This window comes from Mirounga leonina, unplaced genomic scaffold (genome assembly GCF_011800145.1).
Source record: "Mirounga leonina isolate KUSES-001 unplaced genomic scaffold, KU_Mleo_1.0 Mir_101664, whole genome shotgun sequence".
Classification (NCBI taxonomy): Eukaryota; Metazoa; Chordata; class Mammalia; order Carnivora; family Phocidae; genus Mirounga; species Mirounga leonina.
In genome coordinates this window covers 17,222,850-17,235,566 of record NW_023270175.1, presented here as the reverse complement: position 1 = coordinate 17,235,566, position 12,717 = coordinate 17,222,850, and positions in this window count along the sequence as shown.

The following is a 12,717-nucleotide window of genomic DNA, read 5'->3' as shown; positions in this document are numbered from 1 at the left end:
TGATTCATTGTTTACATATAACACCCAGTGCTCCATGCAATACATGCCCTCCTTTATACCCATCACCGGGCTAACCCATCCCCCCACCTCCTTCCGAACCTCTAAAACCCTCAGTTTGTTTCTCGGAGTCCATAGTCTCTCATTGTTCGTCTCCCCCTCCAATTCCCCCCTTCATTTTTCCCTTCCTTCTCCTAATGTCCTCCATGCTATTCCTTATGTTCTACAAATAAGTGAAACCATATGATAATTGACTTTCTCTGCTTGACTTATTTCACTGAGCATAATCTCCTCCAGTCCCATCCATGTTGATGCAAATGTTGGGTATTCATCCTTTCTGATGGCTGAGTAATATTCCATTGTATATAGAGACCACATCTTCTTTATCCATTCATCTGTTGAAGGGCATCTCAGCTCTTTCCACAGTTTGACTATTGCAGATATTGCTGCTATGAACAATGGGGTGCATATGGCCCTTCTTTTCACTACATCTGTGTCTTTGGGGTAAATACCCAGGAGTGCAATGGCTGGGTCATAGGGTAACTCTATTTTTAAATTTTGAAGAAATTCCACACTGTTTTCTAAGTGGCTGTACCAACTTGCATTCCCACCAATAGTGTAAGAGGGTTCCCCTTTCTCCACAACCTCTCCAACATGTGTTTTTTCGTGCCTTGTCAATTTTTGCCATTCTAACTGGTGTAAAGTGGTATCTTAGTGTGGTTTTGATTTGGGTTTCCCTGATGGCTAATGATGATGAATATTTTTTCAGGTGTCTGTTAGCCATTTGTATGTATTCTTTGGAGAAGTGTCTTTTCACGTCTTCTGCCCATTTTTTTGACTGGATTATTTGTTTTTTGGGTGTTGAGCTTGAGAAGTTCTTTATAGATCTTGGATATCAGCCCTTTGTATGTAGTGTCATTTGCAAAAATCTTCTCCCATTCCGTGGGTTGCCTCTTTGTTTTGTTGACTGTTTCCTTTGCTGTGCAGAAACTTTTTATCTTGATGAAGTCCCCAAACTTCATTTTCCCTTTTGTTTCCTTTTCCTTTGGGGACATGTCTTGAAAGAAGTTGCTGTGGCCGATGTTGAAGAGGTTACTGCCTATGTTCTGTAGGATTTTGATGGATTCCTGTCTCACATTGGGGTCTTTCATCCATTTTGAGTTTATCTTTGCATGTGGTGTGAGAATGGTCGAATTTAAATACATACATACATACATACATACATACATGCATAAATCAGAGAAGCTCCAAAATGTTTTGATTGAGACCCACAGTAAGAAATATGTTTTACAATATATATTGTATAAAATCCAGCATAGTTTGAAAACACTATACTAGGTGATCCTAGGATTCATCCGCAGCCGATATTCTGTGACTCAGGTTAATTAGACTGGTCTTGACACTGCAGGCATCTTTCATTATATGGATTTGATCTCTTCTGAAAATGCAGCGGAAAACACATTTTTAAAAAAACAGAATGCTAGGGGTGCCTAGGTGGCTCAGTTGGTTAAGGGTCTGCCTTCCGCTCAGGTCATGGTCCCAGGGTCCTGGGATCGAGCTCCACGTCAGGCTCCCTGCTCAGTGGAGAGCCTGATTCTCCCTCTCCCTTTGCCTGCTGCTCTGCCTACTTGTGCTCTCTCTCTATCTCTCTGTCAAATAAATAAATAAAATCTTAAAAAAGACCCATAATGTTATATTTCATTTTTTTTAAGATTTTATTTTTTTTTTTATTTGACAGAGACACAGTGAGAGAGGGAACATAAGCAGGGGGAGTGGGAGAGGGAGAAGCAGACTCCCCGCGGAGCAGGGAGCCTGATGCGGGGCTCAATCCCAGGTCCCTGGGACCATGACCTGAGCCAAAGGTAGATGCTTAACGACTGAGCCACCCAGGCACCCCTATATTTCATTATTTTAATGAGAAAAATAATGTGTTTCCAACTCATCTAGTAACACTAATCATTTCTCTGAAATATTTTTAAACTGCTGTTAAATACATATGTAATAATCCATCAAGGATTTGGGAATAAAATTAAATATTTAAAAGACCAGTTTTCCAATTAATGGACAAAGAAGCTATTAGTGTTTTTGTGCACTATGAGCAGTGGTATGCTGCAACAACTCACAACAACTGATTTCTTAAATTATAGGAAATATCTGAACCAGTTGTAAAACAATAGCTTGAAGCAGGCTACAGTAGGAGTATTTATACCAAAGGAATCACCAAATGCTGCATATCAAGGCTTTCTCCCTGAAACCCAGACCTAGTCATTAAACATTTCAGACTGTAATGTGTACAGAGGTAGAGAGAGGAAGCCATGACTCAGAGGTGTTGCTTTCATCCTATTTTGATGTATAGCAGTTTTGGTCATGTTTTTCTTCCAATAAAATCAATATCATATAATATATGATAAAAACAGGTATTTTTACAAATAGCACTAATAATTCTAATTGAAAGATTTCTCAATTCTATAATGCTATTGAAGAGAAAAAAGCAAATAATCTCATTTGCTTTGTCCACCTACCTCTCATAAATCCTACTTTTCTTAAGCTAGTGGATCTTTGCTTGGTAGTTCATTACTGATGATAGGAAAACTGAATTCTGATAATACCAAGACCCAAGTGGATGAAGTCTCCAAACTATAAAATATACAAAATTATCAGAAATTCTGTGGTGTTGATCAGCTGCAGTGTTTATCAATATTAATTAAAAAATAGGGAACACACAATCTCTGGGTAGCAATGACCACATACTCTGATGCAGCCCTGAAGGCAGTGTGGAAGCTGGTAGCATTTCTAAAAAATTACAACAAAACTTTCATACATTCAGGAAAATAGCTTTCCTGGGTAAACATAAATAATCAATATGTTGCTCAAAGAAAGACTAGAAAAGTTTAACTTGAAAGAAATGGGGAAACAAAGGCAGAGAAAAGAAAATACCATAGCTGAGTTAGGGCAGTAGACAGTCATTCACTGAAGGTGCATTTAGCATGTGCCTCTTTCAATTTCCATAAAGAAAATTACTTTGGGAAATATTATTTCATTTGCTATCAAAGATATTTTCAAGTTAAGGTGGAAAGATATCATTTCAACTTTTCACCATGTCTCTTGAGCAGGTGGTGACATTATCAGTCATCTTCATTCACAGACAGAGTGTGAAGTATGAACATTTAAGGAAGCATTGACAAAGGAGAAGGCACAAGCCAGAGGAGGAGCACTGACAGAGGACGGGGCATTATATTTTTAACTAAATACTTAGTAAAAACTACAGAAGAAAACAAAAACTTGTAAAAGAAATGGAAGTGCAAGAAGTTCAAAGAAGGTACACTTGATCTTTCTTCTGGTGCTCTCTTACCCTCTCTTAACTTGTGTAAGAGTTTCTTTAGAATGTTCTACGTTATGTTCATAGAGTAGGTCAAGAAGTATAGCTTCCTGAGTACAGTTTGTTTACACACTATGTAGTTGCCTAAACTCGAGTATAAGTTGACTTACTGCTATGCTGATTTAGCGTATGATTTTTCTAAATGTGCACCTTCCCCCATCATAAAAACTTATTTTAAAATCCAAAAATTAACTATATAAATGTTACCTCTACTACTAGACACAGCATTATCATTGCTTTCTGTATGTAATAATGTTACTGGATTGTAAACTTTTTGAAGGCAATTGTTTTGTCTTGTAACGTTTTATCTTCTTAGCATCTAGTTCAGCAATTGTTAGGTGATAGTGTCTGCACTGGTACCCATAAAATCCTTTACTGTTTCTCTTCTTGAAAGCATCCTGAGGGGTGCCAGGGTGACTCAGTCAGTTGGGTGTCAGGCTCCTGATTTTGGCTCAGGTCATGATTTCAGGGTTGTGGGATCCAGCCTCATGTCAGGCCCCATGTCAGACCGCATGTAGGACTCCATGTTTAGCAGGGAGTCTGCTTGATGTTCTCTCTCTTCCTCTCTCTCTGTGCACCACCCCCGCTCTCTCTGTCTCTGAGATAAATAAATAAATCTTAAAAAAAAAGAAAGAAAGAAAAAAAAAGGCATCCTGAGGTGAAAGAACCCAAGAATGTGTGTTAGGAAGTCTGAGTTCTTGATCTATGTAAACATTACATTCCTTGAATACATAATAAGATATTTGGGCTAATTTATTTCTAAGTCTCCAATATGCCCATTTTCTGCTCAAATAAGACCTCATCAATTAATATTTTCCTTTCAATGTATACACTTTCCTCTACCCTATAATATTCAGGAATGTACAGAGCTTATGAAGATAATTATATAAAAATGAAGGGTTTTTTTGTTTCCCCTCTAGAGGATATTAATCATTATCCTGAGTGAAAATTAAATGTGGTCAGTTGGGTGTCAGGCTCCTTTAAGGGGAAAAGTCATATTCATAGTATGTCTTAATTACTAAAAGTCTTTGAAAAAAATCTTTCATTACATGCTTCTGGGGAAAATAACTTATTGTGCAACTGAATGCATGCATAGCTGGTTAAATGGCCAGATACTCATAATACTCAATTGAGGACAGTCTCTAGTGGAATGCCTCAGGACTCTGTATTGAACCAATTCCACATTTCTTGCTATCAATGATTTTCATGAAAATATTTAAAAATTGCATGCCATGCCTTGACATGAGGATAAAAGAATGTACTACCTTGAAGTAAACGTTTCTCAAATAGCAGAAATTGTAATAATGGACTTAAATCAACAAAAGGGAATTTAATGAAAGAAATGTTAGGCACCTCCTGTGTCTAATTTTTGAATAATCAAATACATAAAGTACATAAAGGGAATATTTAGCTTTCTAGCATCTTCAAATTAAATAAGACCCAGATGTTTCTGTTTACAACAGACTCAACAGAAGTCAAGACTGTGTTGGTAGCCAAATAATCTAGTGAAGAATGGGTGAATATTCTGTCTAGACAATAGATATGTTTGATTCTGCATCCAGAGAGTCTCCCTTGGTTTCAGTATATAGTCGCAATTTAAAGGAATAAGGTCTTTTGTTTTTAGTGTCCTATTCAGAGGGAAAATAATTGAAGTTATTAAATAAAAGTTTGCTTTCAGTGTTTGTAGCAGTACAAAAACAATGATGGTATATGTGATTTTAGGAATATATGTATTTGATGTTACATTTCAAAGATTTTATTTATTTATTTGAAAGAGAGAGCGTGCACAAACAGGGAGAGGGGTGGAGGGAGAGGAAGAAGCAGACTCCCTGCTGAGCAGGGAGCCCTAGGCTGGTCATCCTAGGACCCAGAGATCATGACCCCTGCCAAAGTCAGATGCTTAACCAACCGAGCCACCCAGGTGCCCCGATGTTACATTTCAAATAAAAATAATTAAATACTTTTTGCTTAGTGGTGGAATAATATCTAAGTATAGAGAGCAGCCTCTAATGCAATACCATACAGTGAATTTACTGTAGGTTGTATATGGAGACATTAAAGGTAGTTGATACCATCACATGACTTCACTGTACACAGAGACATCACTCATGCCTGTTTCTCAATAGTCCGGTAAGTCAGGACTACTGCTCCATCTATGTCTTTGAATTTGCACTTAGAATAAAATCCAAGCTCTGCATGGCTACAAGCCTCTGTATAGTCTAGACCTGCTTACCTTTCTACCTCACTCTTTTTTTTTTTTTTAAAGATTTTATTTATTTATTTGAGACAGAATGAGAGAGAGAGAGAGCACATGAGAGGGGGGAGGGTCAGAGGCAGAAGCAGGCTCCCCGCCGAGCAGGGGAGCCTGATGCGGGACTCGATCCAGGGACTCCAGGATCGTGACCTGAGCCGAAGGCAGTCGCTTAACCAACTGAGCCACCCAGGCGCCCCTCTACCTCACTCTTTCTTCTTCTTTTTTTTGCAACCCTTTAGCTCCAGTGGTTTTCCAATGCATCCATGACTACAACCAGATTTATCTAATGTATCTAAAACAGATAAAAAAAATGCCTGTAATATGTACCAGGCATGTGTAGAAAACGCGACTTAAGTAACACTGGTGTAACTTTGTCTATAAAAGATTAAGAAATTTTATAAATACTGAGTATTATTTATGCAGCTATTTCCCATAATTGTAATCATCATCTTTTAGAATGGCTTCCTCAAAGCCAGGACTTCTAAGTAAATAAATCAATTTCAATTTTCAAAAGGTTTTACCCACAGTATCCTTTCACTGATAATACAAAAAAAAAATCATGGATAATATTTATTATGTGGATCAGTGACAAAACAAAATATTAATTTTTGGTCTATTTTTTTAGTAAGCATGATAAACCAAACTAAAATGACCACTTCATTCATTTAAAAGAGAAATGTCCAAAATCTCTGGGTTGGAGATCTGGATAGGCTAAAAAGGAATTCAGGGAGAAAAGAAATAGAAGATACATTATTGTGGCATGGTTTGATTAAAGTCAACATTTTCTGGGCTTTGTTGTTAATGAATCTTGCATATGGAAATTACAGTTGCTCTTAATCTGCTTTCAGAGGACTGATGCAAATATTAAAAAGTAATGAACTAACAAGATTGTTTGTTAATGCCACATAAAAGTGCTAATTATACATCATTTCCTGCCTACAGTTAAACCCAAGAGACATCTAAGAAATTGTTAAATAAGCTTCTTCACTAGAAATGTGAATATAGTTGAGTGGCATGAATTTCTATTTAAGGACCCTGGTGCTATCTCACCCATAAAAAAAAGAGAAAATAAATACAAAAAATATAGCATATTAAATGTATTCAGGGAGCAAAATTATTTTGCTCATGGAAAGTGACTCATTAATATATTTACACCTGATATTCAACATATGCTTTAAAGGGTAGATTTCATACTGAACTATATTTAGAGCATATTTGGGGTCATTATATTGGATGATTCTTGTAAATTTCAATGTTATTACTTTTAATATTTTAATAGTATCAATGATAGTCATTTTCCAAAATATATTTGAAATCTTAGCCTGCTGTTTGGGTATTATGGTTCTAGCTATATTTCTACATTATTCCCATTGCAAGAGATGCTTTATGAGATTTTTTCCCTTTGTATAAATACCATTAAAGCAACTGTGTTTATTCAATTTTAGTTTCAATTTACTTTCTAAATTTTTTTAGAGGTTGGGGGAGGGGCGCCTGGGTAGCTCAGTTGGTTTAGCATCTGCCTTCTGCTCAGGTCATGATCTCAGGGTTGTAAGAACAAGTCTTGCATCAGGCTCTGTGCTGGGTGTGGAGCTTGCTTAAGTTTCTCTCTCTCCCTCTGGCCCTTTCCTCCACCTTTTTTTTTTTTTTTTTTAAGAATTTATTTGAGAGAGAGAGAGATAGTGAGAAAGAACACAAGGGGGTGGGGAGAGGGAGAAGCACACCCCCCTCAGGAGAGAGTCCGACATGGGCTCTATCCCAGGACCCCTGGATCATGACCTGAGCCAAAATCAAGAGTCAGATGCTTAACTGACTACGCCACCCAGGTGCCCCTAAATTACTTTTTAATATGAATTATTTTTCTATGTCTAATGGTAGCTTTTTAGCAGGTAATTTGCAGTTGAAAGTCTGCTGGTCTTTGATCATTTGGTGGGCATTTTGAATGGCAATTATTTTTTAATTCTATCAACACTGAAACTGTGGTTTCTTTAAGCTAGGATCATGCTTTTTAACAATTTTCTAATTTTATCAGATATGAAGTTGTTTGAACCCATTGATTATTGACCTGAACTGCACTATTATCTACTACATCTATGGACAAATTAGAAGAGGGCACCCACTCTATGGGAATAAATTAGAAAAAGTTCTCCTCAGGTATACTGCTTAGCAAGCAGAATTCAATCCCCACTTGTATCCTTTTGGCTAGACATCTTTGTGCAGGGTACGAACTATAAAATCATATTCTTTTTTTAAAGATTTTATTTATTTATTTGACAGAGAGAGATAGCGAGAGCAGGAACACAAGCAAGGGGAGTGGGAGAGGGAGAAGCAGGCTTCCCACTGAGCAGGGAGCCCTATGTGGGGCTCAATCCCAGGACCCTGGGATCATGACCTGAGCCGAAGGCAGATGCTTAACAACTGCACCCCAGGTGCCCTATACAATCATATTCTTGATGTACCTACTTTTTACAGCCATTTTAAAGTGTATCATAATGGGTTACAGAAAACAATTTTCATTTAAGTAGATTACACACCCAATGTGGGGCTTGAACTCATGACCCTGAGATCAAGAGTCACATGCTCCACCAACTGAGCCAGCCAGATGCCCCTAGAAAATAATTTATGATTGGTACTCTACAGTCTGGGTTATATTATATGCAGTTTTAAAATGTTTACTTCATCCATGCTCGTCTTAACTTCCTGTTTTTAAATTGCTCACATTCAACAGGAAATAGTGTAGAAGGGGAAGATACTGGGTCAGTTGGATAAACCTAGCACCTTTGTTCCTGCCTACATCAGAAACATGATTCACATACAAGTCTGACATTATCTGGGTACAGTTAACATATGCTGTTCCAGGTTGCTAGAATTAAAACTAGGATCATTGTAGGGGTGCCTGGGTGGCTCAGTCGGTTAAGTGTCCAACTCTTGATTTTGGCTCAGGTCATGATCTCAGGGTCATGGGATCAAGCCCTGTGTCAGGCTCTGTGCTCAGCATGGAGTCTGTTTGTCCCTCTCCTTCGGCTCCTCCCCCCATTCTCTCTCTCTCTCTCTCTCTCTCTCTCAAATAAATAAATAAATAAAATCTTTTAAAAAAACAAAACTAGGATCACTGTAGTTCAATGAAAAACCTAGAAATTTGAAGTTAAAATCATAGATAATGAAATGGGATGCCTGGCTGTCTCTATCAGTAGAGCATGCAACTCTTGGTCTTGGGGTTGAGAGTTCAAGCCCCACATTGGGTATAGAGATTACTTTTTAAAAAGGCATAGATATATGAAAACGATGTTAAACTGAATTTATACCTGCTTACACCATGCTGTTTCAGCTGACCTGTCTGGATTTGACCCCCATCTGCCTAAACCTGTGGTATAGGCCAGATCTTATTTTTTGCTCATCTTCCTGATTCTTAGCCTGTCTTGGCCAGCCCTAACTCATTGTGTCTTGTGGAAACAGCCAAATATCAGATTTTGTGGAAACAGCCTAATATCAGATTTTAGCTAACATGACTAAAAAGGACCTCACTTCACCAAGGATCAAGAAACAAAATGTTGCAACAGCATGAGTGTTCCTGAAATTGTCTTACTCAAACTCCTTGACTTAAACCTCTATAACTACTCTCATCACACTTGATTTTTTCTCTCTTTTTCTGAGTACTCATTTAAGATTATGGTTACAGGGCGCCTGGGTGGCTCAGTTGTTAAGTGTCTGCCTTCGGCTCAGGTCATGATCCCAGGGTCCTGGGATTGAGTCCCACATTGGGCTCCCTGCTCGACGGGAAGCCTGCTTCTCTCTCTCCCACTCCCCCTGCTTGTGTTCCTGCTCTCGCTATCTCTCTCTCTGTCAAATAAATAAATACAATCTTTAAAAAAAAAAAAAGATTATGGGTACAAATAAAATAGGGGTGCCTGGGTGGCTCAGTCGGTTAAGTGTCTGCCTTTGGCTCAGATCATGATCCCAGGGTCCTGGGATCAAGCCCCACATGGGGCTCCCTGCCCAGTGGGGAGTTTCCTTCTCCCTCTCCCTCTGCCCCCCCTTGTGCTCTCTCTCTCTCACTCTATCTCAAATAAATTAATTAATTAATCAATTAATTAAAATAAATAAAATAAAGGTTACAAAATATCTCTAATGTTCTGTTTTGTATTATATTATTGTTTCATTGAAATATAGAGTTGAAAGAAACCTTCGAAATCATATACAATCTCTTTTTTTAAATTTTTATGTAAGCTCTACACCCAACTTGGGGCTCCAACCCATGACCTCAAGATCAATAGTCAAATGCTCGACTGACTGAGCCAGCCAGGCACCCTTATACAATCTCTGTTCTATTACAACTTTTAATTTTCATTACGAAAGTAGAAATTTTCATTACAAAATTCAAAATATAGCTAAGCAAAAAGAAAAAAAAAATAGATCACACTGTCACATATTTCTGAAACTTTTTTTCACTTAAAATTCATATAAAAGTGTTTATGTATGTATGTATTTATTTATTTTTAAGATTTTTTTTAAGTAATATCAACACCCAACATGGGGCTCAGACTCACAACCCCAACCAAGATCAAGAGTCACATGTTCTGTTGACTGAGCAAGCCAGGTACCCCTGACAGTTTTTATTTTTAAAATGATAATTGTTATTATTCTGATGGTGGCATTACATTCTATCATTTGAATATACCACAATTTAGACAACTGTCTATTATGTAACATTTAGTTTACTTTTCATTTTTTGCTGTTATAATGCTAAGATGAGCCTGATTATAGCTACAGATTTATCCATATCCATGATTATTTCCTTTGGACAAGCTCTAAGCAGGATTCTTGAATCAAATAAGATTATAATTTTAAGGAATTTGTTTAATATAACAAAATGCTCTCAATAAGTATTCTACCATCTATACTCCCACAGATAGTATATGAGGGTATCCATATGCCCAAACCATCTCCAACAATGTATAACATTATGTAAAAAAATCTTCACTGAGCACCTGGGTGCCTCAGTCGTTGGGCACCTGACTTCGGCTCAGGTCATGATCCCAGGGTCCTGGGATCGAGCCTCACATCAGGCTCCCTGCTAAGAGGGGAGCCTGCTTCTCCCTCCCCCACTCCCCCTGCTTGTGTTCCCTCTCTTGCTGTGTCTCTCTTTGTCAAATAAATAAATAAATAAATAAATAAATAAATAAATAAATAAATAAAATCTTGGCTAATTTGACAGATTTTTTAAATAATTGTATTTCTATTACATTAATTAAATAAAATTGTATTTCTTATTTTAATTTAAACTATTTTGTATGTTTATTAGCCATTTTTATTTATTCTTTTGTAAATTACCTGGTAATGTCACTTATCCATGTTTTATGAGGATGTGCACTTTTACTAATGGCATTAATTTATTTGACTGGTAAGGTTAGCAATGTTAACTAATCATAAACTTGGACAATTTGAGATCCATTTAGATTACAATTGGTTTGTGGAAATGCCTAGCACTGAAACAATAAAGTTCATATGAATGCTGCAGAGATTTTTCTTTTTTTCCCCAGAGATTTTCCTTGAAGCCATATCATTCTGTTAAATTGGGGTTTATCCATGATTTTACTGATAATCTTTATAAGACTATCTCATAGGTGATTTGTTAAACTATGAAACATTATATATATTTGACCTTTTTCCTCCAGGTGTGACTTATTCCTAAAACAAGATTTAAAAAAAATGTTCCATTTATAGACAATCAACTTTTTAGTTAGGGCATTAAACACTGTTCTCAATACATTTATTGTACAATATATCGCTAATAACTATTGATCACCAGTGAAGATTAACACAATGTATAAGGATTTTATACCTAAAGGAGGTATACATCTGCCCCCTAGGGAAAATAATAGATTACCTGGTTTCTGGATGAAGTGTAATTAATAAAGCCAACAACTACACCTCAGAAAATTATGATTTAGTAGGAGGAGTGAAAAGGCAAAATTAGAAAATTATCAGTGTACCTCACTAGAGGAAAAAATGATTAGTGTTTAAATTTGAAAAAAAAAAAAAAAGTTCAGGTTCTTATTTATTTCAGAACCTAGAGAGAAAATGTTCTTTTGTGAGCTTAATTCTTTGCATACCTACTTCACTAATAGAGTTAACCTTGATGATGATGTGTCTGCTTATCAAGGCCAATTTGGGGGCTTGATGAAACCTCAAACAGAAGGAGTTTCCAGTTTCACATAGGGAATATGAGATTGGCTGCTATCTAAGGAGAGGTGATATTTATAGGAAGGAATGAAGCTGTGGAGATAGATTCATTTTTAGGAAGGCTGGATAGTGTTTCTCTAATCATCTCATCCCCACCCTCTCAAATGTGTGGCTCCTACATGGAACCTTTCTGTTATTAAATACTTAATCCATAGCACTTTTTTTTTTTTCTTTTCAAACTGCCCCTTTCTACCTTCTCTGGGTTATATTCTCCTATATCCAAATTTATTACATTTTCCACAGTACTTCCACTGTTCTAAATCACTTCATCTCTTCTCAACTGACAGTGGTGCTACCCCTCTCTATTTTTAATCCTCTCTCTTTCTCCATCAGCTTTTTCTCACATGCACAAACACCATCCATCAACCCCTGTACTCCTTGTGTTGCTTTGCCTCTGACTCAAAACTTTTACAATCAGGGTGTTGGATGAAGTCAGTTATAAATGAATATTTCCCCGTAAATTATATGATTAAAAAATTAGATGGACAAAGTCCTTTATGACAGGATTGATGGGTTTGTGTGCTTTTTTAATCTTATTTTACTTAGGAAAAGAGATTTTCAGAGTTGAAAAAAATACAGTTTACCTCCATAAAGTCATACAAGATATGGGTCCATTCTCAAAAAAACAATGGTGGAGTCACTTTATGAAAATAAGTTCCACAAATAATTTCTCTGAGAAATTGAGATACTGAGAAAGCCTTTCTGAGTGGCAGTGAAGTCCCCAAAGGTGGGTGAAAAAGTATGTATTTAAAAGTGTGTATTTGAAAAGTATGTATTTGATCAGTCTTTAGTAGGAGTATCACCTTCTGAAGTACTTAAGAAAAGGATTGCACGATGGAGCACAATT